We start from the raw sequence: 25,168 nt of genomic DNA, 5'->3' as shown, positions 1-25,168 counted from the left end.
GTTATTTTTTTTTTAAAGATTGGCCCTGAGCTAACATCTATCGCCGATGTTCCCCTTTTTTTTTCCTTTTCCAAGAAACAGAACCATAGTCTAAAAAGAATTACTTAATCTAAAAAATTCACTTTATTATTTCTATGAGAACTTTCATCTTTTCAACTTTGAGAAATTAAATATGAAAATATTGAACATTAAAAGTAAACACTTTGAAAACAGGTTCTAAAATTATAAATTTAAGAGAATTCTAAAAATTCTAACTTACCTTTCAAAACTCCAATGTTAACTGAATCAGATTTATTAATTCAATATTAATTTAAATGTTTATTGGATATCTACTATGTGTCAGATATGTTTTCAGTTTAAGATTGTCCTTATATGTGTAAGGAAATTATGTCACTTGAAGTAACATATTGGATACCACAAATTGTAAAATTATACATTCTACACATAAGTTATAATCACGAAAATTTAAACAGCACAACTTCATATAAAAAGATTACCATATTAAGACAGGAAATGAAACAAGATGAAAAGTAACCTTAGCTAACAAAAAAGAATTTCTAACCACTTTAGCCCACTCCATGGCTAATAATTAGGCAGGCCTGAATTGAAGATGACGTTATAAGATTATTTCATCATTCTCATGCCTCCTTTCACAGGTCTCTGGACAAATTCTATTAAGCAATTATCTCCCTAAAGCTAACTAAGTGTTGGTACTGTGCCATGTGTTGTATTTGGAATTATGACTTCAAAGTTGTATTCTAGTGCAACAATATCTTAGGCTTTTTCCTTGTCTAAAAACGAGGAGGGTAAAAAGTATTATCTGGCAGTAAGCAGTTAATTTTAGAAAACCTCTTAAAAATAAAAATAATTTCAGAGTAGCAGACATATCAGGTAAATTATCAAGGAATACATTTGTTAACTATAAAACACCCAAATATTTTACTGACAGGTAGGTCATGCCTAGTTTGGGAAGAATTAACTACGACGAGCAACAGAGGCCACCATGTGAAATTGATCCAAGAGGCTATATACACCAAGCAGGATATCAAGGCTAGTGTTTCAGGTAATTTGGGAATATACTTGGGTCTCCCAAACAAAAGTAGAGCCCAGAAGCCAGATAATTTCCCAATGCAGGGCAAAGCATCTGAACGCCATGGTTTTAGGCAGGCAGGATTCAGAGGTTGGGTAATGTGGGTTCAGGCAGGCAGACAGAGTTCAGAGTCTGGGAGAGTAGAAAGAAAAGAACACAAATACAGTGCTAGGAAAAGGGGTCACACCCTATGAACTCAGTAGGAAAGATGCAAGGGAAAACTATTCTTGATGAGTTAGAAAGACAGAGGTAGTTACAAATAGCTATTCTGGTTGGATTCTTACATACAAGCTAGTATAAATTCATCAGCCCAAGCAAGGTTGACTTGGCTTTTAAAGCTGTCTTAAGCAATCAACTGTAGGGTCAATCAGCTGGATGATGAAGTGGAAAAAACAGCAATTAAATAATATTAATACTTTTTAAAAGTACTTAATACTTGTAAAAATCCTGAATCTTGAGATGGTAGCAAAGCTAACTGGAATTGCTGACCTCCATGGTGCTTTCCTGTAACATCTCAGAAAAAAACATCTGGGAATCCTTTCAGTCTGCTAGAGACAATTTTTCTTAAGACTTACATTAGATATATTGTCAAAATTTCTCGTCTCTGTTAGTGAGGAGATAAACTATGCTTTGTGAAATTCTTTATTCCTTTACCAGTTCATCTTCATGAGAAGTAAAGAGCCCTTATAAAGACTTATTTTACATATGAAACTTTATTTAACCTGGCAAGTACTATTTCATGTTCCTCATTTCTCTTTCCTTCTGACCCTTCAATGGAATTGTGATATTGTTGATCTACAAATAGATTTGACCTAATTGAGCCTGGGAGAATTCCACTAAAAAGTAAGGTCTAATTTCTGGCTGACCAGTGAGTTGTTTTGAGCAGCCATAATAATATTGGTATCAATGTATTCTACAATAAGGAAGGGAACTAACATATTACTGAGTGCTATGTGAGGTCCTTAGCTCTAGTTACTACATTAGTCACCAAATGAGCTGAGTTAAGATACAGTCTCAAGCCTACTAGGCTTACAGACCAGTAGTAAAGAAATTTTAAGGAAGAAAATAATCACAACGTGATGTTAACATAAGCAATAATGTAACTATTATAAGGGATATTGTAAAGAAAAGGGAGTTATTAATTTTCTGTTTGTGTACAGAGGGGTTGGAGGAGGTTGCCCTTCTGAGGTAATACCTGAGAATCTCTCTGAAGGCTGAGTAAGAATTTGCTATACTGCCTGAAATTGCTCTGAGACACAAGGAAGTTAATGATTAAGGCTTGCCAGAAGTCTAATTCTTTAAACTGACATTAAATACTAAGAGAATCATATGTCTGATAGCTTAGGGATAATTTCCAAAGTAAGTTTACAATTTAGATGATAGTTTGTCTGCAGTCTTCTGGTTAGAAACGGTATATTTTTTCAGATTTTGATGAGCTTCCAAAGAGAGACAGTATGCTTAAGTGAGATGACAATGTTGTTTGATGCTTTAATGCCTTAAAAACAATACAACCAATCATGACCTATAGATTGTGTAGATGTACCCCGGACAGTTAGATGGGGCAGTTTTCTTATGGGAGGACTATGCTATTATATTAAGGGATGACTGAGTTCACATATCTGCATGTATATCCATGGACCACACATACATACAGGACACGGACACATAAACACCTCATGTTCAGTGTTATGAAACACACTTCTAAGAGCATGCCTCCTTGCAGTGGGACAGTAGTACCATCATGGAATATTTGAGATAATTTATGCTTGGTATAGTACTTTCACATACATACCTATAAGACATTATTTGGAAGGCATCACTATCATTTTGAGCATTTTAGGGCTTAACGTTTGTTAATTTTGTCTCCTCTACCTCTCCCTGGCTATAGATATAATTCCTCAGAGCATGAGCTCTGCAATCAAACCACCTGAGCTTGAATCCGGACTCCTCCACTTCTAGTATGTGACATAGGGCATGATATTTTCCTGTGACTCAGTTTCCTTACCTATAACATGGGGATAATGAGGTATCTCCCTTATAGGGTGGTTATGAGAATTAAACAGGTTATTAAATGCAAAAGCTTCTGGTAAAGGATAAACATTAATGTGTTAGCAGTTATTATTTCTATCACTAATAGCAGTGCCTAAAGCTCGAGTGCTTTCTATATGCACTTAAAAAAATCAAGAACCCTATGGGGTAGATGTTAAAATGTTTTGATTTGATTGATTTGGGTCATTTTCACTAAAATAACCACTCAAAATAAACAATAAAAATTTACTGGCCCAATTCCCAAGGGGGCAAATAAAATTAACAAATGTGCCAGGGCTGATATTCATTATTGTATTTACAATTCTCTCATATCAAGAATCTCATATATAATTTGGAAAAGAATCAGAGTAATCTGAAAAGTACTTTATCTGTAAAAACTAAGAAGCCTGCATTAAAAGATGTCATAAAAATTATCTTCTCAGCCAAGCCATAACATTGTTTAATGAAGTCTCAATGATTTGGGCTCAAAAGACTGGCAAAGATACTACAGAATGATTACTTCCTGCATACTTGATGCCACTATCAACTAGACCCCCTGCCAGTCTCAGAGATAGAGCTTCCTGGGAACACTCCATTTAATAAATGAGTACCTACTATGTACCTGGTAAAATGAGATAAGCTCCAGCTGAAGCTGAATTTCCTTACATTTAATGACAGAACGAGAATTCTAAGAGTGTTAATTCTAAGCCCAAGCTATTAATATCCAAGCAGTCTAGAATGTAAAAATCAAAGAATGCACCACTGACACTATAACTCAACCCTCCTCAAATCAAAACTGTATGACATAGAATTTCTGCAGAATCAATTCCTTCCCGTTTATCCAAATTCTTCAACTTTATTCTCTTTTGAAGTCTTGCGAGGAAAACGAAAATTTAGTAATCCAGTTCTACACTGGATTTGTCCAACATCATTCAAAAAGCAATCCGTCTTTGGGGGCTGGCCCTGTGGCTGAGTGGTTCAAGTTCCGTTTGCTACACTTTAGTGGCCCTGGGTTTGCAGGTTCATATCTCAGGTACAGACCTACTCCACTCATCACCCATGCTGTGGAGGCATTCCATATACAATGTAGAGGAAGACTGGCAAAGATGTTAGCTCAGGGCTAATCTTCCTCTAGCGAAAAAAAAGAGGATTGGCATCAGATGTTAGCTTAGGGCAAAACTTTCTCAAAAAAAAAAAAAAGGAATCCTTCAGAACAAATGCCAAATTATAAAGGCTTTCAGCATTTAAAAATTATGTTCCAACCCCAGTATTTAATGAAAATGTTAACAGTGAGAATGAGTTAACATTTTCATTATTTCATAGTTCTCAGGCAAGTGACATGTGCTTCTGGAAACCCTGATCTTGAACTTCTTACAGTACCTTCCCTAGATACTGTCAATTCTGTTAAAACAATGAGCATGTCTGGTAAAAACTGTCCTAAAACAAAAGAAAAAATCCAGAAGTTTTCCAAAATTTCCTTTAGTCAAAAATTGTCCTGTTAGCATAAATACCCTTACATTTTAAAGGCAAGGATTTGTTCAAGCTGATGTATTGATTGTCTTCATTTCAAATGATGTCTTTAAATCTTATTTTTCCCCCATATTTCATCACCTTTGAGGTCCTTGGTAAAGCAGTCCATTTCCATAATGCACACATCCAGATTTAGTAGAAAGCCCTTGCTTGTGTTAAGTTTATATTTGCATCCCTGAAACTCAATCTCCCCAGTTTTGCCTCCAGTGCAAGAGAATAAGTAAACCTCAAGACTGTTGTCTTTTCTCTTTCAAGCAAGCTTCTTAATAACTTCAGCCACTTCTTATGACATTTGAACACCTCATATTTTTTTCAGTTCTCTGAATGTCCTCTAGTTGGTTCACATCCATACTCTACATGTGGCCTGACATGAGCCCTACACACCAAGACTTGCAATCAACAATGGCTGTGGGGGCGGGGGGCGGGGCGGGGGCCGGCTCCATGGCCGAGTGGTTAAGCTCGCATGCTCTGCTGCGGCGGCCCAGGGTTCGAATCCTGGGCACAGACATGGCACTGCTCGACAGGCCACGTTGAGGTGGTGTCCCACATCCCACAACTAGAAGGGCCTGCAACTAAGATATACAACTATATACTGGGGGGTTTGGGGAGATAAAGCAGAAAAAAGAAAAAAAAAAAGATTTGCAATAGTTGTTAGCTCAGGTGCCAATCTTTAAAAACAAAAAACAAAAAACAATGGTTTGGGGAGAACAACTGTTTATTAGCATATAGCAATAGGTTAACCTGAGTAAATGAATTTTCTTGCTAGTTTTGGAATTTGTTGAACCTTTACCTAAAGCTCCAAATTACACTATCCAATTTGGCTATCCAGAAACCAAGACCATCTGGTATTGTTGAAAATAAGGAAGAGTACGTTGAAGGAATTTTTTTTTTTTTTTGGAATTTGCTTCTTTTTTTTTTTTTTTAAAGATTTTATTTTTTCCTTTGTCTCCCCAAAGCCCCCCGGTACATAGTTGTATATTCTTCGTTGTGAGTCCTTCTAGTTGTGGCATGTGGGACGCTGCCTCAGCGTGGTTTGATGAGCAGTGCCATGTCCGCGCCCAGGATTCGAACCAACGAAACACTGGGCCGCCTGCAGCGTAGCGCGCGAGCTTAACCACTCGGCCACGAGGCCAGCCCCTGGAATTTACTTCTTAATGAACATAGGAAGTATTATAAAATCATCACAAATTTTTCCTCAAGAGTTTTACTATGAAAAACTTTCTTGAAAGAATAAGGCATCAATTTTTAAAGCTCCAAATTCCTTGAGTTTTAGAGGTAAACATATCTAATAATCACTAACTAAAAAAATGGTATGATAGCTTAACTATTATGGACCTGAGGCTTTTACTTTTGGGTATTTTTCCTGTTTCTTCAAAGGATGCAATACTAACTAAAATGCTGACAAAAGTCGCCTAAGAGATGGTCTGTCTGAAATCTGTACCATGGGCCTGTTTTGGTGATAAACACCCCTCCCCTCAGATAGATTCAGATTTTCAGTGTCCTAAATAATAGTTTCTTTATTCTATCAACCTAATTGTTTTCAGATTCTAAACCTTTCTAAATTAAACTACTACTGTTCTTAGAGTTTTAGTTAAATTATAAAATATTAGCATGTGAGAAAAATAGGTTAAGATCCACCATTTTTGCTTATATTCTAATTGAGTCACTGTAACAGACAGGTCATACATTATCAATTTATATATTTGTGTCATGTTTACATTTTGATAACCATAGCCATGTTTGAACTGAAATGTCCATAACTACTAGTAAATGTTTCTTGAATATGAAATGTGAGTTCCACAGTTTTAGAACACCTCAGCTTTTTGATAAGTTTGACGTGATTACTGCAGTACAAAAGAAGAAACAAACTCATAATTAAATAACATACCGGTTGGTCTTAGACATCTCTCTTTGAACAAATCTTGAGCAGTATATACATATTTCAGTAGTTGTTTTTCTTACTCTCCTGCTTAAAATCCTTCAGTGACCTCCCTCACCTCAGGCTTCTCACACTATAGAAAGGTACCCTTGGGGATGACATGCAGATGCGGTAGAGAAAGCCACAAGGTAAAGATTCATCTTCTTGTATGCTCAAATTTACTAAAATGTCTTGAGACAAAAAAATTAAAAATTTTAGGTGTTTTACAGTAAAATATTAAGGAGCAAATTATAAAATTAGTGGTACTCTTGGTATATTTTAGATAAATGTAAAGAAAAAGTTTCTTAGCCAGAAGCATATTCCCTCTCTTCTCTAGAGGGAGATGCTCTTTCCAGTCCTTGGCATAGTTATAAATTGGATTAAGAAATAAATTTGCTAATCCAATTATGCAACTAGAAAGGAATAATATAAAGCTAATAATAGTGGTTGTCATTGGATGTTAAAAATGTGATTTTTAAATAGATTTTTTTGTCTTTTCTGAGGTTTCTATGCCTATATATTACTTGTATGCTATGAAAAGTTAAACTTTTTAAACAGAAAACCCCTTAATTTTTAGATCTGAAAGTCAGTTTCGTTGTGCTATTAAATATTTATAACTATAAACCAGATTTGCTTTTCTTTACATAGCTTATTAATATAATTTTAAAATTAAAATAGATTATCTATTCCTTTTCTTTTTGCTTAGGAAGACTTGTCCTGAGCTAACATCTGTTGCCAATCTTCCTCTTTTTGCTTGAGGAAGATTTGCCCTGAGCTAACATCTGTACCAATCTTCCTCTATCTTGTATGTGGGTCACCGCCACAGCAAGGCCACTGACAAGTGGTATAGGTCTGTGCCTGGGAACCAGGCCTAGGCCACCGAAGCGGAGCATGCCAAACTTAACCACTAGGCCACATGGGCCAGCCCCTAACCACTCCTTTTCTTATACTTACCTTTTGAGGTTCTGGGGGCTGGAAGAGTGGTCAAATGACAGCAAAACCTCTCAACAGAATTCAAGAAGTGATTCTTGAATTCCTTTTCAACACGCCTTTGATAACACAGAGTAGACAGCTTCCCTAAAACTGACTTTAAAATGATCTGATTTTTGAAATTATCTGTACAAGTCTTCCCATGATAGTTAATTCTTTGTTGTCTCTTCTAAAGTTCCTGAACTTAGCAGGATTTCCATTTACAAATTTTCAAAGAGGGTGAGATTGTGGTGGTAAGACTGCTTCAAATAACTGTTTTTATTTTTCAAGGATTTCTTTCTTTTTCAAAAAACAAACTTTCCCTTCACAGAAATCCTATATACTTATTCATAATCAAGGAAAAAAGATCCACTTCCTCACCCTAAGATTTATCTCACACACATAGTAAATCAGTAGTAACAGTTTAACAAAGGTATTCTTCTAATGAATCTGTTCATGTTATTTGGTAACCTTTTTTCACTTAATCATGAACAACTTTCTAGCTCATTAAATATTCCTTAGATTATTTTAAAAGCTTTCCACTCAGCATGTTATTTAATCAGCCTTTTATTATTGGACACTTTAAAAACTCTTCCAATATTTTAATATTATAAACACACTATAATAAACACATGGATTATTCTTAAAAGAGCATATTTATTATTGCTTTTACAATATTAGAAAACTGAAATAGATAATTTATCACTCTTTTAATGTGCTAAGATCCTTGAAATATAGCATGGCTGGTCTGCATTCTACTATATGTGCTATATATATAGTTTTTCTTATAACTGAGGGAAAAAACCAACTATATTGCTTGTCAGCATAAAATTAATATTTAAACTTCGGAACCTGATATTTAGGCTGGTGTTTTGAAGTTCTGGATATCCTACTCCACTTGCTTTTCTTCGCTTCTTAAATTTTCAATTTTTATTCATATTGCTAATACATTTAAAAGGTTAACATGTATGAATAAATGAGGCGCAATTAATGATAGGAGTGTTATGTCCCTCAGGTATGTTAAGTTAGGGAAAAGGGTTAAGAACTACAGATATAGATTGTTCATATCATGCAAAAGAGGGCTAATGCCCTGACCGTTAAAATAAGAAAACACTTAGCACACATGAGAAGTTTGGCCTGATTTTTAAAAATGTACAGTTGTTAGTTGGGAGAGAATTGGGGTAGTGAAATGACATAAATAAATGCATGGAGACAGAAAAATGGAAAAACATAACAAGGCTGGGGCAAGATCATGAGGTACAAGCCAAGGAGTTTGAATTATAACCTATAAGGAAAAGCAGTGTTTTAGGAAAATTAGTGTGATATACTACAGTGGATGAAACAATTACAGGCAAAGAACTCCTCAGCTAAGATGCTGCAGAATAGCGATAAGTGAGAAATAATGAAGTACTTAACTATGGCAGGAATTCCAAGAGTGGAGGAGTCAAAGATGATTGTAGTTCATTTGGGTAAAAGACAAACATGAACAAGTTCAGAGTGTCTCTTGGAGCCATTAGCTTTGATTAGCTAAAATGATCAAGTAAAAAACAATTTCAGAGCCATCAAAGCATAAAAACCTGATCATCACACATATACCTATTAACCGGCCATTTAAACATTTTGTTTACATTCTAAATGATCTCAGATGAAGGTTCCAACCTTGAGTCAAATTTGTAAAAATATTCTGTTCCATGTACAAAAGTCAAATAGGCTGAGGCACATACCAATTCTCAAGGTTCTCTTAAAGAAGTATGGAAAATTAAATCTGTAAATTAAGAAAAAAGCTTATACAGCTATTAAGATATGACCCCATAACTCTTTGATCCTATGAGATATGATTCTCCTCTTGTATATTTGATCATAGCCACCCAGACCTCCTTGTTGTTCCTTGTACACACCAAAAAATGCTTCAGCCTCAAGGTCTTTGTAGTTGTTATTTCATCTGCCTGAAAGGCTCTTAATGGTTTTCTCCCATATCATTTTTTAGGTCTTTGTTCTAATGTCATCTCTGTGAGGCATTTTCTCACCATACTATTTAAAAACATACCTCTCCTGCCTTCCAAACATCTTAATCCCATCCCTTCCACCTCCCTTGCTTTATTTTTCTCCACAGAACTTATCACCATCTGACATACCACATACAGTACCTATCAGTGTTTTGTCTATTCTATTACTCATGCCTCATTCCCAAGATTGTAAGTTCCATGAGGGCTGAAATTTACCTGTTTTGTTCAGTGCTGATTCTCAGTACCTAAATAGCAGAATAAATAAATCTGTACCACTCTCTTTATATATAAATATTTCAAATCTATTTTTAATGCTCTTTGTCAAACATTAGTATTTTCACACTGCCAGAAAAAACATTCATGAAAATATAAATTAATATATAAAGTCTGTGTAGACTATGTTAAAATTTACAAATTCTCTTATGAAATGATGTACTGTCTCAACTTATACTATGGGACAACAAATACTCTATGCTTCATTGCTTCATGCTAAAGGGTATTTTTAATTGATAACATGGAAACTTAAAAAAAATTACCTATAGTTTATTAGCATATGCATTAAGTCCAAAGAGAAAAAATATTTTAATGGTACTATAACAACTTATATCCTTGAAAATGTTACTTTCATAAATATAAATATTCCCAAATTATAAAATAAGATGTGGGAAATAAGAAACTCTGGGGTGATTTAAAGTTTCTACCACTTCCTAAAGATATTGTTTAATAGAATAATCCATGCTAAATGGTTAAATTATGAAACAGAGATATATAAACTGCCTTTCATAACAAGTTAATCAAATTGAGGAACATTTAGTGTAAAAGTGCCTTAAAAGTTTTCTTTTTGCGCAGCACAATTTCTCAAACAAAATCTAACCCTATAGCATAAGATAAATATAAATAATAATGAGATTCTCCAGGCAGTTTATAGTTCTTCAAAACACAGAAGTCCAATCACAAGTAATAATAAATCTCAGATTATTCAAAGTCCCACAGAATTAAGGAAGACTTGTGCTCATCAATATGCTAATCTAAGTGTATTACTCATGAAATTTTTGCATGAATTCAATGTATTAATAATCAAGAAATAGACCCAAATAGAAATTATAAATGTTGCATTTAATTTTAGTATATTAAAGACAAGAAACCCCCCAGCAACTAACTTGTCACTTTGCACAGTAATTTTAACATAAAAGGTTTAAACTTATTTATTTGGCCAACATTTTCTTCACTGCATATAGTCTAAAAAAAAAAGACATCAGAAATCCGTGGGATATATTTTATAAACAAGGGAATAACATAAATTCTTAAATTTCTGGTAGAGGAGTTAATTCTGCATTAAATGAGCTTAAGCTATCGGTAATACAACAGAAATTGTAAGAAATTCCTTGATAAGAGGTAAGAAAATAGAATTTTTCAGCTGGAAATGTACTGATAATGGTCTCATTTCTTCTCCCAGATATGCAAGCAGTATGTCTAAATACTTACTAGAGCCAAATCTATCTCAAAAGTTTAGGACATTAATTTTTCTCCTTTTTGTTAATACTCAACGAGAAACAACACTTAGAATACAACTTTTTCCATGAATAAGGGATAGTAATATCCACCTGCAAAAGGAAAAAATAAAGTTTGATTTAGAACGTCAACTTCTAAATAAATAAGTTAACTTAGAGATCACAGTTTATGAATGTATAATCTTGCTAACCCAATTATGGCTAACCTGGGCATGTATCAATAATGATTACTCACTGGCTTAACACCCATAATTCTATAACAACCAAAATAACATATAATTGATTGGAGAAAATCTTTGCTGTTAAATATGGAATTTAGTCTATGGCCAAATTTTCAAATATACTATCACATGTCAGTATGTGTGATCTTAAGAGATTTGCATTTGAATATAGGATGCAAACCGAATTTTTGAACTATTAAAACATTCCTCTCACTACCTCCTGGATACTTGCCTGAAGTCCTCTGAGTTAGCTCTAAACTCAATCCATACTCGAAGTAACAGATTTAAGATGCTCGATATTGGAATGATTTGGCATCAACTTAAAAAGAAAACTGAATGAAAAAGATTAGGATTTTTTTCCAAAGAAGATGGAAAAAATGAAAATATACACTCATATATAACTATTTCTTCTTTGAAAAATAGCCAAATTAAGATTAACATTAAAGGGTCTAACTTTTATTTTACTATTTGCTTTTTATGTGTTTCAAAATTTCACAAAGATGGAAGTATATTAACTCTCCAGTCCTGTTGAGTTACCTAAATGTGTGTTTCATTAGGCATTGACAGGCTATTTCCTCTTCTCTAATAAGACACTGGAAAGAAGCTGCATACAGTTACAATGAATTTCAATGCCAACAGTTTTTCTACATTTTCTTACTCCCCTAATATTTCAATTTTTCTTTAATCTATTCTCAGGATTAAGACAAAAAAAGTTTTCATTTAGCTGTAATAGCCCCCAGTGGTCCTTCTTCACATCTGGAGCACCTAGACACAAAGATTTACCTAGTAAATGTAAAATCCAGTGTTCCCTTTGTCATTTAGTAGGCAGATTAGACTAAATATAATTTTCTAAAATCCGACTTCACATACATTTAGGAAAACAAAAACGAAAAAAAGAAATCTAACTCCTGAGTTGTTCTGGAATATACTGGACAAACTTTGCAATTCATTCAATAAATATTTCTAAGCATCCATGTGTTAGATCCCAGAACACTTTTAGTGGAACAAAAAATTACCATATATTTGTTACAATCTTTCATAAAATGGTTCAAATGAAACAAACGAAACAGGTTAAGAGCATGATGAACGATGGTTAAAACCACCAAGGCAATATTATTTCCATGTAAAAGCTGACATTTAGTTCTAGACACCATATATATGGTATAGTGCTTCCTTTGGGGAAATGTGAGATTATCCTTAAAAATGAGAGCTTTGTCTTATAAAATATTTTCTTTTTAGATCCTCAAATACAATTCCTTAAATTACATCTGAAATACTTTTAGGGTTTCCGAAATAGATAATTATAATTGGAAATGATTCATTAAGAACTGCTTTTATTTTGCAGATTTTCTGCTCAGTTATATTTGAAAAGGGTAAGATATTCCTTGTAGGAAATAAGAATAGAAGTACGGTACACTATACAAACACACTTGTCTTCTCCTGAACATCAATTTTTAGTTTAATGACAATAAAACATCAACAAATAAGGAACAGCAGATAAAGAAAATATTTTCCTTCAAATTTTAATTCAATTAAAAATTTTGACTGTATTTGCATTTATAAAATTAATAAGTACAATAGTAACTTTTGGTGTAACACTGAAGTTAAATATTGGATACAAAAAAAGCAAACAATGCTTTCATATTTTCAACTTGTCAGATAAAAATCTTCAGCTAAGGATTTAAAAAAAGTTTTAATAGAAACAAGAAAAAACAATATGATAGTACAAAGTTAGAAGCCATAGGATTAAGATCCTAATCTATCATGTGTAAGAAATTAATTTGAGTTTCTGTTTCCTGAGCTACCCAACGAATAGGCTGGTCATCTGTATGGTCTTCCCTCCCTTTAAAGTTATGATTAAGTGCATTTTAAGACCCAGGATTTCAGAAATTTAATTCACATGTTTTGATACTTTCCCTCTTCCCTTATAAAAAAATATTTAGAAGCATTACTAGAAATTATCTTTTAAGTTCTGTTGAAAATGTATATTTTATAATGTACATTTATCTGAGATAAGCAAGTATCTTTAAAGTAATTTCTTTTTACTACAGAAACAAATGGAAAACTAATATTTCTGTTTTATCCTAAGTAAATCTGAATGTTTACCTTGAATATAAATGAGTTAAATTTATTTGATGCTATATAATCTCATTCAATAAACTCTTAACAGCATTCAACACAATTATTAAATTGCAGTTATACTACTTTAATAAACTCAATAGATCTGAAAAGTTAGTACATACTAACTTATTTTTATAGAATCATAAACATAAAATTATCAATAAAACTGAAAATACATCAGTAATATTAATACATATTAAAATATAACTGTTGAGTATGGCCAACCTTACTTCAGCAGCACAGTTAATACTGGAGATAATTTTAGAATCTTAACGCCAATATTTACGTGCTGCTAAGGCACTGCTGACATTGCTGTCATAAGAGCTATGAATAAAAAGAAATACAATTTCTTCAGAAGATCAGATCCTTGTATTTTTGAGGCAGCACAATATGGCCTGCACCTTTTCAAAATCCACAAACCATTATGTGCTGCTACTTTACTCCAAGGTTTTGTTTTTTTAAACACACATTAGCACCTAAAGATACAAAAAAAATTTTCTTTTAGGAAAAAAGAGGATAAATACATTAAAAAATCCATGCTTAAAGATTCTAACATTGACATAGTATGTATAAATTATTTCTTAGAAGCTTTTAAGTAGCATAATAAAACATTTCTACATGAAAATTTAAGGAAAGCCTACTACGTGCTAAGCACATTGTTATAAGTTAGGAACACAAAGATGTATAATAAAAGAAAAGCATTTTTTTCCTGGGTCAACTTAATAATTCAATACAGTTAAATATTTAATCAAACTTTTGAATGCATTAAATATATGAAATTATTTTTTTCTTTTACAAACAAAAAGTGAATTCATAAAATTTAGTCTTTACCTTGGTAAAAGCATTATTTACAAACAGCGTTTCATTCTTGTAGTACATCTTTCAAAAGACATCTTCATCAAGCAGGTAAGACTTCATATCAAGGGAAAAATAAGAAATGACACACAAGAGCTGAGTTTCAATAATTTTAAGCTGGTAAAATGCAAATATGCTTTTAAAGGAAATGACTAGAGGTCATGTAAAATATTTTAATACTAAATAAAGCAAAAACATACAAAAGACTCAAAACAAACCAATTTTCTCTTAGATAATTTATGTTAAAAACAATCCAAATATTATTTTACCCTCGACATTTCCCTATTAGAATACTCTGTTAGAATTGGATATCACTTTGTTATAAGAAGTAATTCTAGAATATGAAGCATTGGAAAGGTGTTTGTACCCAGAGATGAGAAATAAAACAGGAATCCTGTGGCTCTTGACTTTCCTATCCCCTACCTGTCTCCACTTTTCGCCAGGCAAGGAAGTATACGCCTAAACAGTTTCCACTTACTAAGATGTAGGAATGAAATTACAGGAATGAAAGATACCAGAAAACTGCCACCACTCTCGCTCAAGCCTTGATAACCTCTTTTGGCCCAGTTTTCTCATCATTAAAATGGCTACACTAAACCTACAATACTTCAATACTACTACTTCAATGCTATAATACAGAATAAGGTGATGTGCTCTGAAATTTGCCCCTCCCTTCTAATAATCTAATGGTTTATACAAAGCACAACTGTCATATAGTCCACATTCTTCGTGAATATTTTCCCATTAAAAAACATATGTAGCTAATCTCCTATCTGAGCAACACGTTTCACATATTATTCTGTTATTGTTTCAAGTTTCTGTACAATTTTTAATATAAAACCAAAATAAATCTGCGATGATTTAAGAAATACATAATACATATTTGTATTTATCAATTACATTAAGGAACTGTCCTTTAGGCTACCCTCCCCCACTCAAACCCACTTTTCAGACCAAAACGTAAACATGACATTTTCAAATATACAAAATTTATATATATATATTTTTCATTTAAAAATATATTTTATTGAACACCTACTATGTGCCAGGCACTATCCCAGCTACACTAGTCGGTATACTAGTGTACTAAACAGATACAATTATTTCTGAGAAAGAATTTGAAATCACTTAAACTATAAGAAAAAATCACGAAACAACTAAATAACTGTTCAAGACTACATATTGTTCTTTGCCCCTGTACAGTAGACATATACATTAAATGATTATTCTAAAATCAAATGAATGATTATTTCAAAATCAAGAAGAAATCAATAGGGTCATTTCAATTCCAACCCTCCATTTTTTTTTTTTTTTGCTAAGTCTATTTTAAACTAAGCCAAGTGTGCCAAACTTGAAAGAAATAAATGTGATTACTGAAAAATAGTTTTATAAATCTTTAAAAAAAAATTCAGTGGGGCTGGCCTTGTGACTGAGCGGTTAAGTTCGCACACTCTGCTTTGGCGGCCCAGGGTTTCACTGGTTCGAACTCTGGGAGCGGACATGGCACTGCTCATCTAGCCATGCTGAGGTGGCATCCCACATGCCACAAGCAGAAGGATCCACAACTAAAAATACACAACTATGTACCAGAGAAAAAGGAAAAGTAAAAAAAATCTTTAAAAAAAAAGTCACAGTAAGAATGTCTTCATTTTTAAAAATTGTGGTTTAATATACATAAATTTTACCATTTTAAAGTATACAGTTCTGTAGCATTAAGTACATTCACATTGTTGTGCAACCATCACCACCCTCCCTAGAATCTTTTCATCTATATCAACTGAAACTGTATCCATTAAACACTAACTGCCCATTATCTCCCCATCCTCTCAGCCCCTGGAAAGCATCATTCTACTTTCTATCTCTATGAATTTGCCTATTCTAGGTATTTCATATAAATGGAATCATACAATATTGGTCCTTTTGCATCTTATTTCACTTAGCATAACTTTCTCAATGTTCATCCATATTGTTGCATATATCAGACTCTTTCTTTCCTTTTTATGACTAAGTAGTATTCAATTTTATGTACATACTACATTTTGTTTATCCATTTATCTGTCTATGGACATTTAGGCTGTTTTGATCTTTTCATTACAATGATTAATGCTGCTATGAACATGGCATACAAATATCTGTTTGAGCCTGGCTTTCAGTTCTTTTGGGTATACCCCTAAAAGTGGTATCACTGAATCATATGGTAATTCTACTTTTAAATTTTGAGGAATTGCTATACCGTCTTCCACAGTGGCATACCATTTTACACTTCCATCAACAATGCACAAGGGTTCTAATTTCTCCACAGCCTTGTCAACACTTATTTTCTGTTTTTTTTTGATAATAGCCATCTTAATGGGGTCGAAGTGCTATCTCACTGCGGTTTTGATTTTCGTTTCCCTAATGATTAGTGATGTTGAGGATCTTTTCTTGTGTTTATTACTCATTTTTATATCTTCTTCAGGGAAATGTCTATTGAACCTTATCTCATTTTTTAACTGGGTTGTTTCTCATTGCTGAGTTATAGTCCTTTATATATTCTGAATATTAATCCCTTATCAGATCTATGATTTGCAAATTATATTTTCTCTCATTCTAAAGGTTGCCTTTTCACTCTGTTGATAGTGTCCCTATATGCACAGAAGTTTTAAATTTTGATGAATTTATCTTTTTGCCGTTGTTGCCTGTGTTTCTAGTATCATACTTAAATCATTGCCAGGTCCAATGTAATGAAGCTTTCCCCCTATATTTTCTTCTACAAGTTTTACAGTTTTAGTTCTTATGTTTAGGTCTTTGACCTATTTTAAGCTAACTATTCTATATGGTGTGAGGTAAAATGTCCAACTTCATTCTTTTTGTGTGGATACCCCGTTTTCTGACACCATCTGTTCAAAAGGCTGTCTTTTTCCCATTGAATGATCTTGGCACACATGTTGAAAATCATTTGAACACATATGCAAGGGTTTATTTCTGGGCCCTCTAGACTATTCCCTTGGTCTATATGTCTGCCTTTATGCCAGTACCATATGGTTTAATTACCATGGCTTTGTATTAAACTTTGAAATCAGGAAGTGTGGGATCTCCAACTTTGTTCTTCTTTTTCAAGATTGTTTTCTATTTGGTCTCCCCTGAGTGTCCTGTGAATTTTAGGATGGGTTTTTCTATTTGTGGAAAAAATGTCACTGGAATTCTGATAGGGATTGCACTGAATCTGTAGATCACTTTGGGTAGTACTGTCATCTTAACAATATTAAGACTCTCAATACATGAACATGGGATGTCTTTCCCATTTGTCGTTAATTTCTTTTAGCAGTGTTTTTAGTTTGCAGTGTACAAGTTTTTTGTCATCTTGGTTAATTCTATTCCTCAGCATTTTTTTCTTTTTGATGCTACGGTAAATGAAATTTTCTTAATTTCCTTTTCAGATTGTTCATTGTTAGTGCATAGACACAACTATTTTTGAGTGTTGATTTTGAATCCTGCAACTTTGCTGAATTTACTTAGCAGTTATAACAGGTTTTTGTGTGTGTCTGTGTGTGGAATCAAGGGTTTTCCACAAATAGGATCATGTCATCTGTGAACAGAAATAAGTTTACTTTATAAATCTTTTATACCTAAAATTGGTTCAAGAGCTGTCTGGCAACCTTGGTCTGTTCATTCTCTCATTCTTCTAGAAAAAAATCAGACAGGTATCTCCTTTCAAACTTCCAATATCTCCCCTTTCATCCTCACTCTCACTCAGAAAACACAGCTATCAGAAGAGATTTTCTGCCAATTCCCACCACATCTATCTACCCTCATGTATCTGTGCCCATGTAACTATTCCTTCTCTGTATTATGGATGAACAATCACTGTTCATAAGACCAATCCCTAGATTTTATCCTCTCTTGCTTACTTATGGATATTCCTCTAGCACTCTCCTCTATATCTTTAATTTTCTCTCTATTGGATCATTCCTCTCAGCAAACATGCTATAATTTCTCTCGTCTTAATTCCATCTCTTAAAGATCATTACTTTCTGTGACAATATTGCAATTTTATCATTAATGTTTTAATAAACATCCTTAGAGGAAGATTTTTTCCCCTACCTTTATTTCTATTTTTAACTGAGATAATTAAAAATAACTGCTTTCTATTTGAAAACCTAATTAAATTTAAACTATTAGAAAAAGTTTATTTCCATACTCCAGAAAAATATGAAAATTCTTGATTTAAATGTATTAATGAGTCGAAAGATTAGAGTGGTGCAATTCCAGCCAAAGAGAAGCAACATCTTTTTTTTCCTGTGTTTAACAGCAACAATAATCACCCAATCTGGTAAGCTTTGATTTCTTCCTTTCCACTTATAGTGATCTTCTACTTTGGAGCTGCCAAAGTAGGTTTTATATTACGCCTTTAAGAAGGGGTTATTTAAACTAAAAATTTCTTTGAATCTACAAACTATTTCCACTGTCACATGATAGGGATATTCATAGGCTAATATATGGCATGAAAATATTTCTGCTGCTTTGTTATTTAGACATGTGCTTTATGTGTCACTACTTTAGATGTTTCAAATACTTAATTTTACTTTTAATCTGGATTCAGCACAATTTGTAATAGCAATTATTTTCCTCAAATATGCTTCAAACTCTGCACTAAGCCTCTACGGAGCTGACTATATATAGTCTCTGGGCCACAGAATGACCATCCTTGCTCAGGACAGCAGAATTTTACACAAGTCGTAAGATATGTTGATAATATACTTGGAGAAAATTAAAAATTAGTCATTCTTTACCATCTTTAGGCAAGGGCCTAAATTATGGTGTCTAACTAAACTGCATGACAATTTCACTAACGATGGCAATTTTTCATTACTTTAATAGGAAACTGAAAGTTTTATGAAATGTCCAAATATATAAAATTCACAGACAGATTAAAATTTGCTTTTCTTTTATTTCTGTTTTTTGGATATAAATGCTTAAAAACAAAAACATTATGTTAACTAGAGAAGACACATTTAAAATCCAGTGTTGCTAACAGGCATGCAATAAAATAATATTTAGATATAATCCAAAAACTTGTTTAATCATCCAAAAAACCTAGTTTTTTGAGTTTAAGTGAATAAAAAGTACTGTTCTACACTTCGTTGCTTTTTTCTGATGAAGAAATGAAAGAATGAATGATTACTTAGAAACTGTATGTGAAGTGGATTTCAATCAAGACAATTTATTCCAGGAAAGTAAGGCTATATATATAAGCTCCCCAAACATGTCATCATTGTATTATTAGATTCCCTAACAATAGCTTCCTTACATACAAAGTTAAACTACTTATAAGCCAAACATTTATATTTTTTGAGTTAATTTTTGACGACTTTACTCTCTAGATATAAATTACAAATATACCATAATGTCAGCAAGAAATGGAACAGAAAAGGTTTGATAAGAACATAAATAAACATGCTGTTTATCTCAACATGTTTTTTCTTCTTAGATACATTCTTTTGCACTCAAATTATGGATACTTTCCCTTGCTATTCTCACTTTATACTCAATTTTGATCCTGTGTCAATCATTCCTTGCATTCAGTTAGTCAATAAAAACCAACTGATTCTTTGAGATCTCAGTTCATCAAATTCTTTGCCATTCTTTATTTCATAGCTTAAAACTAGGTCTAAGTACCTTATACCTACTATGGCATTTCAGCTGGACTTCCCATCTTTAGTCAATTAATAAAATTTCCTAAAATTCATACATTCAAGAATATAACTGTGGTTTCCCAAGTAAAGTCTTCTCTGTTCTAGTGTCAAGGTCTGTATAATCAGGATCTATCCAGTATTTCCTACTTCCCTCCAATGAAAACACTCTACCATTCTAGTTAAAAGGTCTCTTTTAAGAGACATGACAACCAAATGCAGTATGAGGACCTTTTGGAAATGATCAGGAATTTTAACAGGAACCAGATATTATTATCATTAATTTTATTAGTGTTAGAAGTATGGTAGTTATATATTTATTAAAAAAGGGTCCCTATAAGCTAGAGAAGCATATGAAGTATTCATGAGTGGACAGAAGATTGATCAAGCAATGATGCTACTGTGGCTACCAGGTAAGCAGCAAGTGGAACAAATAAAATTGCTCATCATTTGAGTATAGTGATTATCCTCTCCTACTGAGCGATTCTTCAAGGTTCCTGGAAGAACTGAGACGTTTATAATAAATTGTTTTCCAGTTCTTTCTTCCCCGAAGGTGTATATTGATCTCTGAATCTCTGATCTCTGAATCTTCACTGAACCTACTGCTAGAGGCTAATCCCTTTTCCTTTTATCCTTACTTTTTAAAATTAATTAATTAATTTTTGGGGGGAAGATTAGCCCTGAGCTAACTACTGCCAATCCTCCTCTTTTTGCTGAGGAAGACTGTCCCTGAGCTAACATCTGTGCTCATCTTCCTCTACTTTATACTTGGGACACCAATCACAGCATGGGTTTTGCCAAGCAGTGCCATGTCTGCACCTGGGATCCGAACTGGCGAACCCCAGGCCACTGAGAAGCAGAACCTGCAAACTTAACCGCTACGCCACTGCGCTGGCCCCCATAAGAACTTTTGAATACAGACAGTTATTCTCAGTATTGAATACTGTGCTGAGCAGATAACTGGTTTCATTATTTCATACCTATCCTCCATCCAAATGTGGCAATGCTCCCTGGTATGGCCCCTTCCATTTCTCCACTCTTACTTCTTAGTCCACTGAAAACATCATAGTGCCTCTATCCCTTAAATCTCTGTTTCTAATTCCCTAACTAGGTATGGAAAGAGTCCTAACGGCTAGATGCAGAACCGAAAAAAAAGAGTTATTAAAAAAAAAAAAATCAGGAAACAGAACCATTCAGTTCTTGTCCTTTATCTTTACACAACAGTCTTAGTTCCAAATCTGGTGGTTTATATTCTGGCCTGTGGGCTCTTAATGATCTCTATTGGCTTTTGATATATATCAAATTTTTCATTCTTATGATCTTCTAAGAAAAAAATACTCATTTTGAAAGGTAAGACAAAATAAGTAAATGTCTTGCTTAAGGAGTCAACCTTAACATGAATCTGAGTGAATGGGAATCTTTAAATACCTTAAATTAGTTTTCTTTCCATATTAGGTAACAGATTTAATAAAATTTTTAATATACAGTAAAAATTATACACATTTTATATAAATTAATAATTTCCCCCCTCACCTCCTTGTAAATGATTTAACATTTGTGTTTAGGCATATTTACTCTTACACTGCTCTAATTTCAGTTCATTTAGTTTACATAAGGCATCATCACATTTAACAAAAACATTGAAAAATCCTAGGCGTCTCCCCTAAGCTCTAAAATCATCCTAAGTGCAATAGAATTCACTGGTCAATTTCTGCATTTCTAACTTTATCAATATAATACAGAACAGAAATAATTTACTGAGGCAGGAAGGATAAAGAACAGTGAATTTAAAGTCAGAAGACCCAAGATGGAATCCTGGCTCTGTCCCTTATGAATCCTTATCTTGGGTAAGTTATTTTATTTATTTATCTATTTATTTATTTTTGGAGAGGAAGATTGTCCCTGAGCTAACATCTGTGCCAATCTTCCTCAATTTTGTATGTGAGACACTGCCACAACATGGCTTGATGGGTGGTGTGTACATCTGCACTTGGGATGCGAACCCGCCAACCCTGGGCTGCTGAAGCAGAGTGTGTGAACTTAACCACTATACGACTGGGCTGGCCCCTGAGTAAGTTATTTTAGTACACGGAGCCTCAGTTTCCTCTTTGTGAAATGGGCCTATTAATGTCTTTATCATAGCCCTGTTGTTAAGATTGTATGTACAATCTTAAACTTTTATAAGCATATCTAGTAGTGAATAGGTATTCAAAAAATGCCTGCCAAATCTAAATTTATACTAGGATTTGAAACACACTTCTGATAAACTTAGGGTTTCAGTGGACTGCAATTAAAGGTGAAACAACAGTGCTGATGACAAAGTTAGTGGAATCAGGTTGCATTAACAGAAGTATCTTATTCATAAGAGATGCACTGTATTTTGTACCTCAGACCACACTGAGTACATTGGGTTCGGTTCTATACACAATATTTTAAAAAGAATAGTGACAAAATGTAGCAGATCCAAAGTGGAATATCAAGGATACTGATGGTCTAGAATTCATACTATGAGAACCAGTGGAAGGACTTGGGTATGTTTAGCCTAGAGAAAAGATATAAAAAGTATTTTTAGAAGATACATCTAGAGCCAAAGGATGAAGTTATATACCAAACTGAAATCTGCTCTCTTTTGAGAATTTTACTTTCTATCAATTATTATTGACATAAATGTAATTTAAAACATTAAGGAAGAAGTTTATTACGGTTCTAATATTCTGAGGGCTAAAATAAAATGAATACAGATCAATTGAAAAATCAATTTTTAGAAAAACTCAATGTATTTTACCAAGCTGTCTTGTTAAGGATTTGGAAGACAAAATGCCAATTTTAAGTTCTGACTATAGGGCACCAAATACTAGGGGCATAAAGAAACAACTTGAAGAGCCGGATTAAACAATATTGAAAAAAATTTGAATAAATTTATTTATAGGCTATAACAGAAAGAGTGAAACTGACAGCCTAGGCAAGAAGTCAGGAGTGATTGCTCACAAAGGGGTGTATATTTCAATTCCGCATTCAATATATTCATGTTTTGACATGGAGATAATGTTGAGAATTCAAATTTCAGACAAATAGGTAGTGGCAAAGGGCAAAACTGCATAGAATAGTCTAGGGAAGTTACCTATTGTATTTATGCCTAGAACTTGAAATACTTATTATACCAGAGTTCATTATATTTATATGTTTATTTCTTATTTAAATCAAGGCCTGCCTGCACTGTTAAATTCAGCCTCGTTTTCATTTTCCTAAGAAAACATCCAAAGTAACTTTGTAAATAAGAATTTCTCTATTATTATTCTTTGAATGATTCATCTTGAACTGAGAAGTTGTTCAGGGTGGGAAAACAATGAATCCACCCCCTTTCTATAATTTTGGCACTAAAATTCAAATTTTATGGCTACAATTTTGTTGGGAGCAGAAACACAGCCTTAAACATTAAAGCTCGGATTTAACTCAATCATTCTGTTAAACACATATATACCAAATATAGAAGACTTAGAGGACAGGAACACCTGGCATTTGATTAAAACATTGTCTAATTTTCAAAAATAGCAGTTATTTTAACAATGCGTGAAAAATGGCTGTAGCATATTGTGACCTTGCTCTATGTTCATAAATTACAGAATAGATGGCTTTAAGAGCCTAGATTTGATATATTTACTAAATTAGTATGAATTGATCATATCAGTAAGTTTGCAAAGCCTTCTTTACTACCAAATGCTGTACCCCTGTAAATTTTTCTGCTTTGGATTATAACACCTTTTTTTACCAATCCACCAAAAGAGCAATTTGTTTTTTTCTATTTTGGCACAGATCTTTCTCCCAGAAACATTCACATTATGAAATTATTCAAGATAATTAAAATTTCTTCATGAGTGGCAGAGGTAGACAGCAATTTACACAACAGTAAATTTCCATCATAAATAAATTAAAAACAGGAGAATTTTCAGCTATATCTAGTGACTTGTACCAAAGCATTACATTTTTATTGAAACCACAGCAGATTTTATATCATTTGCCAGATCGGTTACTTACTACCCTACTGATTACAACATTCTGATTTTATTTTCAGTAGTTTCAGTCAGTCCTACATTTACACTATTTATAATTCAAGAACTGACCATATTTTCTAGAATGGTATGATTACATGCCATTGCTATTCTACTCCTAACCTGATAACATTTCTAAAATTTATCTTGATAATCAGTTCAACATGAGAAATAGTTTTTGTCATTTCTTTTTACAAGCCTAGCTCATGATAGCAACCAAATTTAATAAGTCTCCTGAATTACTAAGCAATGTGTCTTCATCACTTTCATTTACAGGACTACCAACACCGACAGCACCGAATGCTGAATTTTCTGCTTTATCTTCTGTTTTCTATTTATAAAGTCAATGTCTTAAGATTTTTGTTGCTGCAAATTAAAAAGACAGAAGCTACGATCTTAACTGCTGATGATGCACCTGAAGATGTTATTTAGTACCAAACGATACATTTAGTTATTTTAAATTCACATAACAGAAATACGTACTTTAAGTGTAAGCATCCAAAAATGCAATGTGAAAAATCAAAACATACCTCAAAAAAGAAAAAGTAGGAAGAGAGAAAAGAAATATGATAATTTCTGAAAGTTTTATGTTAAGCAGCTAAAGTTTAAGGGCTTTAAATTGAAAAACAAACTTGACAAATATTTCTTCTCTTTACTCAATTTGTAAAAATGAACCCCAAACACTGCCATTATCTAATTTTGACAGTATCAGATATATGGTACCAATATTCCACAACTTCTGGAACATCCACATTCCACAAGTAAATAGCTTTAAAAAAAATCCCTATCTTAAAGAAACAATCGCACTAAAGATAAAAAAATGAGAAGAGAGGATATACATGAAATCCTACAGAATCACTGACTACTGTTAGTTATGTACCTAGTTTTCTGGATATTATTTAATTGGAAACATCATTTTAGTATCTAAGATTAAAGGGAACTCTAGGCACACTACCTAGAACAGACAACAGAAAGCATTCCAACAATGAAATATAGCAAATGACCTATGTTTAAGAGGCTGGAGAGTAGCCAAGAAAGGCTGTTTGCTTAGAAATTTATAAAGGAGATGAAATAAGGTTAAGAACGTGATGTTATGGGGCTGGCCCTGTGGCTGAGTGTTTAAGTTTGTGCGCTCTGCTCATGAGGCCATGCTGAGGCGGTATCCCACATAGCACAACCAGAAGAACCTACAACTAGA

At 33.3% G+C, this 25,168-nt stretch overlaps 1 long non-coding RNA gene and 2 other non-coding genes across 10 annotated transcripts in view; all 3 read right to left on the bottom strand.

Moving 5' to 3' along the window:
• Nucleotides 1-25,168, bottom strand: part of LOC138918395 (uncharacterized) — a 113,636-nt gene that overhangs the window by 31,087 nt on the left and 57,381 nt on the right. For 3 of the 8 annotated variants that reach the window (XR_011427752.1, XR_011427746.1, XR_011427751.1), the window contains exons 4-5: nt 14,226-14,306; nt 11,027-11,145 (exon numbers count right to left, since the gene is read on the bottom strand). This is a non-coding gene — a long non-coding RNA (uncharacterized lncRNA). Of the gene's footprint in view, nt 1-9,757; nt 9,884-10,638; nt 11,146-11,505; nt 11,606-14,225; nt 14,307-25,168 lie in introns of those variants that run through there. The other 5 variants (XR_011427753.1, XR_011427750.1, XR_011427749.1 and 2 more) reach the window with 4 other exon arrangements.
• On the bottom strand, nt 13,627-13,689 carry MIR16-2 (microRNA mir-16-2). Its single transcript, NR_032958.1, has one exon. It is a non-coding gene; the product is annotated as a microRNA mir-16-2 (primary transcript).
• On the bottom strand, nt 13,773-13,829 carry MIR15A (microRNA mir-15a). The gene has a single exon (NR_032957.1). It is a non-coding gene; the product is annotated as a microRNA mir-15a (primary transcript).

Source organism: Equus caballus, chromosome 17 (genome assembly GCF_041296265.1).
Source record: "Equus caballus isolate H_3958 breed thoroughbred chromosome 17, TB-T2T, whole genome shotgun sequence".
Classification (NCBI taxonomy): domain Eukaryota; kingdom Metazoa; phylum Chordata; class Mammalia; order Perissodactyla; family Equidae; genus Equus; species Equus caballus.
Note: the sequence above shows the minus strand (reverse complement) of the source record. Positions and strands in the feature narration are given on the sequence as shown.